Below are 3,847 nucleotides of genomic sequence, written 5' to 3' on the forward strand. Positions count from 1 at the left end.
TATATGTCTGTTGTGATTGGCTGATGGCTGACACATGATGTAGGGGAAGAAAACTTGAACTAACTTTGAAATTAGTAAGAAATATTCTAGTACTAGTTTGAAATGCAAACTAAGGGGGATATTTATCAAGCTCTGTATGTTTCTGACAAGTCTTCAGGCTCGCCGAAAACACAAGTTATGAAGCAGCGGTCTAAAGACCGCTGCTCCATAACCTGTCTGCCTGCTCTGAGGCGGCGGACAGACATCACCAGAAATCAACCAGATCGAATACGATCAGGTTGAATGACACCACCTGCTAGTGGCCAATTGGCCGCGAATCTGCAGGGGGGCGGCATTGCACCAGCAGTTCACAAGAACTGCTGGTGCAATAATAAATGCCGAGAGTGTATGCTGTCAGCATTTATCGAAGTGCAGCGGATATGATCCGCAATATCGGATCATGTCCGCTCGCACAATGATAATTCGGCCCCTATGTGCTTTTTTGTGTTGTCTTATATTTTATGCATTTATTGATTACTTTATTCTACTGTGTTTATTATTCCATTAAATCTAGACCATTAAAGTTTGATAATAATGTTACATTGCGACTCTTTCTGGCATCAAATGAACTAAAAGGAATTACAAATATTTTATTTTATAAAAAGTTCTACAAGTTCAGACCTGCTGTAACATACATAAATTGCATCTACCATAAGCTTTTAATAAAATGAATAATCTGGGTGACTGCACAATTTCACCTAAGACATTTATGCTAACTAGATATAATATGGAATTTTCCATTTGGAACCAAAAGCACAGAAGTGGCAAATAGGGTCAGCTGGGTGACTGCCCAATGTCACCCAAAAGACTGATGCCAATATGACACTCATGTAGATCTTTCCCTTATTAATGCTGATCGTAAGGTGTGTTTGATAAGCTGTTCATGTGAACAGGCATGTGGTGCATAATAACGATATGATAAGGCATCTGCAGAACTATAAAATGAGGTCTCTAGAAACCAAAAGCCTCAGGAAAATCATCATGAAGTGCATCCTCCTTCTCTCCATCCTCGGACTCGCTGGTATGTTTTTGGTTTAAACTGTTTTCTCTTCCTACTTAGCCTAGATTGCTTTACTTAATTGAAACAATTTTTCTAGCATACAACAATGTTTAGTAATATTAATACTTTAGGACGGCAACTATGTAGTATAAATGGTATAAAGAATGTCCTTTCTCTTTAACTTGTATATTGTATGCTACATTGTGAGAAATTCATTCTTCCACTAAACTATATAATTTCTTGTTACTATGGCCCATAGTTATCAAGGTCTGGCAGACCTGATCCAACACTGCAGATCAGGTCCGCCAGACCTCGCTGAATACGGCGAGCAATATGCTCGCCGTATTCAGCATTGCACCAACAGCTCACAAGAGCTGCTGGTGCAACGCTGCCTCCTGCAGACTCGCGGTCAATCGGCCGCCAGCAGGGGGGTGTCAATCAACCCGATCCTATTCGATCAGGTTGATTTCCGCCAATGTCTGTCCACCTGATCAGAGCAGGTGGACAGGTTATGGTTCAGCGGTCTTTGTGACCGCTGCTTCATAACTGCTGTTTCTGGCGAGTCTGATGACTCGCCAGAAACACAAGGCATCAAGCTCCATTCGTAGCTTAATACATATGCCCCAATGTTTTCTGGAATTGATATATATAAAAATAAATCATTAAACATCATTACTTGGGTAAATAAGAAAGGAAAATTGAGGGTATTGGATTAGATTGTATTTCTGCTAAAAATTGAAATTGATTGACAAGCAACTGATGATAATCGGGCCTATCTATCAAAGCTCCAAATGGATCTTGATGTCCCGTGTTTCTGGAGAGTCTTCAGACTTGCCAGAAAACACAAGTTATGGAGCAGCGGTCTAAAGACCGCTGCTCCATAACCCTGTCCGCCTGCTCTGAGCAGGCGGACAGGAATCGCTGGAATTCAACCCGATCGAGTATGATCGGGTTGATTGACACCTCTCTGCTGGCAGCGGATTGGCCGCGAGTCAGCAGGGGGAGCGTTGCACCAGCAGCTCTTGTGAGCTCCTGGTGCAATGCTGAATATGGAGAGCATATTGCTCTCCGCATTCAGTGATGTCTTGCGGACCTGATCCGCGCTGTCGGATCAGGTCCCAAAGACATTTGATAAATAGGCCCCCAATATCTCTATCTATTGTCTGTATTCTGTGCCATTTCCAAATTAATAACATAAACCCTCTTTTGACAGCGGCCTTTCCATTTGATGATGATAAGATCGTAGGCGGTTACACCTGCCCTCAGAACTCTGTCTCTTATCAGGTGTCCCTGAACTCTGGTTACCATTTCTGTGGAGGGTCCCTGATTAATGATTTGTGGGTCGTCTCTGCTGCTCACTGCTACAAATCGTGAGTGTTATAAAGAATGGTGATACAAGTTGAATTACAATATTCTATCTATACCGACAAACATTGAGCCAGGAATTCAAAAATAGTTTTATTATTATTTAATGCTGTTAGAGAAACACATGTCACACTTTCTTTGCATTTATTTTATATGTTTTCTTATTTCTATATCAGGAGAATCCAAGTCAGACTGGGAGAACATAACATTGAGGTGCAGGAGGGCACAGAGCAGTTTATTGACTCTGCAAAGATCATTCGCCACCCAAATTATAACTCATATCTCTTGGACAATGATATCATGCTGATCAAGCTATCTGAGCCAGCAAGGCTGAGTGGGAGAATCCAGTCCATCAGCCTCCCCACCCAATGTGCTGATGCCGGCACCATGTGTCTTATTTCTGGTTGGGGAAACACCTTAAGCAGTGGTGGTGAGTACCCTCTGTCTGCACTCATAAGTTCTAGAGAACCAAATAACTATTTGTAGATGTGTAGGTTACTGGACATCTTCCACCAATCAACTGAAACAAGAAGTAAAAGTAGCATTCTTTTTTTTTTACAAATATAACACCTGTTCCAATCCAATATTAAGTTACAGTTGGGGCATTTTTCAGCTTCTTTTTTTTTCAATTTATACAAAGTTATTTAAATTATCAAAATGGTTTCATAGTTAATAGAAACATCCAGTTAGAGCCTCTTTCCCAGAATATTTTCACTTTAGTTTTTACTGATGTTAGTATATATTGTATATATAAAATTTAAATTTAAATTATAAATGCACATCTTGATTATCAAATTTAATTTAAACATGTTTAATCATTTACAATTATTATTTGAGAAATATTTGCAGCTTTCTATGAAAGCAAAAATATCCACGTGATTACAATATAAAAAAAGTATACACAAAATCTTTAACATTTTGAAAACCTATATAAACAGGACAGATCTGATGCTCAAACCAGAACAAAAGGGGTTATCAAGGCATCAGGACATAGAATAAAAATAAATAAATAAATAAATAAATAAATAGCCTGCAAAAATCTGATGGAAGATTGTTTTCTGATAGACTGTAATACCTCTGTTGCACTGTCCCTATATAAGGCGTAGGGGGCCACTATCACACTATAAGAGTATTTTAAAAGCTTGTGGGTTATTGCTGAATTTTAAAATGAATTACAATGGCTTCAAATCTAAAAAAAAAAATGTTTAAAGCATTTTGAACATGAACTCTAATGGATTGTTAAAAATGTTTAGGTGTATAGGATAGGAACCTCTAGATTCTTCATGTCTAACAAATGAGTATACGTTCTTTAGACCAGGGTCCTCCTCCTGTATTAATTACCATTGTGAAGTCTATTTGCATTGTACTATACACCCAATGATCTTGTATGTAACGCTGCAGAATTCAGTGATGCATTGCAAGTAAATAATTATAATAAGCTCT

At 38.8% G+C, this 3,847-nt stretch overlaps 1 pseudogene; it reads left to right on the forward strand.

The window, feature by feature from the left end:
- Positions 1-1,016: 1,016 nt before the first annotated feature.
- Positions 1,017-3,847, forward strand: part of LOC128639689 (trypsin-like) — a 6,511-nt pseudogene continuing 3,680 nt past the window's right edge.

This window comes from Bombina bombina, chromosome 9 (assembly GCF_027579735.1).
Source record: "Bombina bombina isolate aBomBom1 chromosome 9, aBomBom1.pri, whole genome shotgun sequence".
Lineage (NCBI taxonomy): Eukaryota > Metazoa > Chordata > Amphibia > Anura > Bombinatoridae > Bombina > Bombina bombina.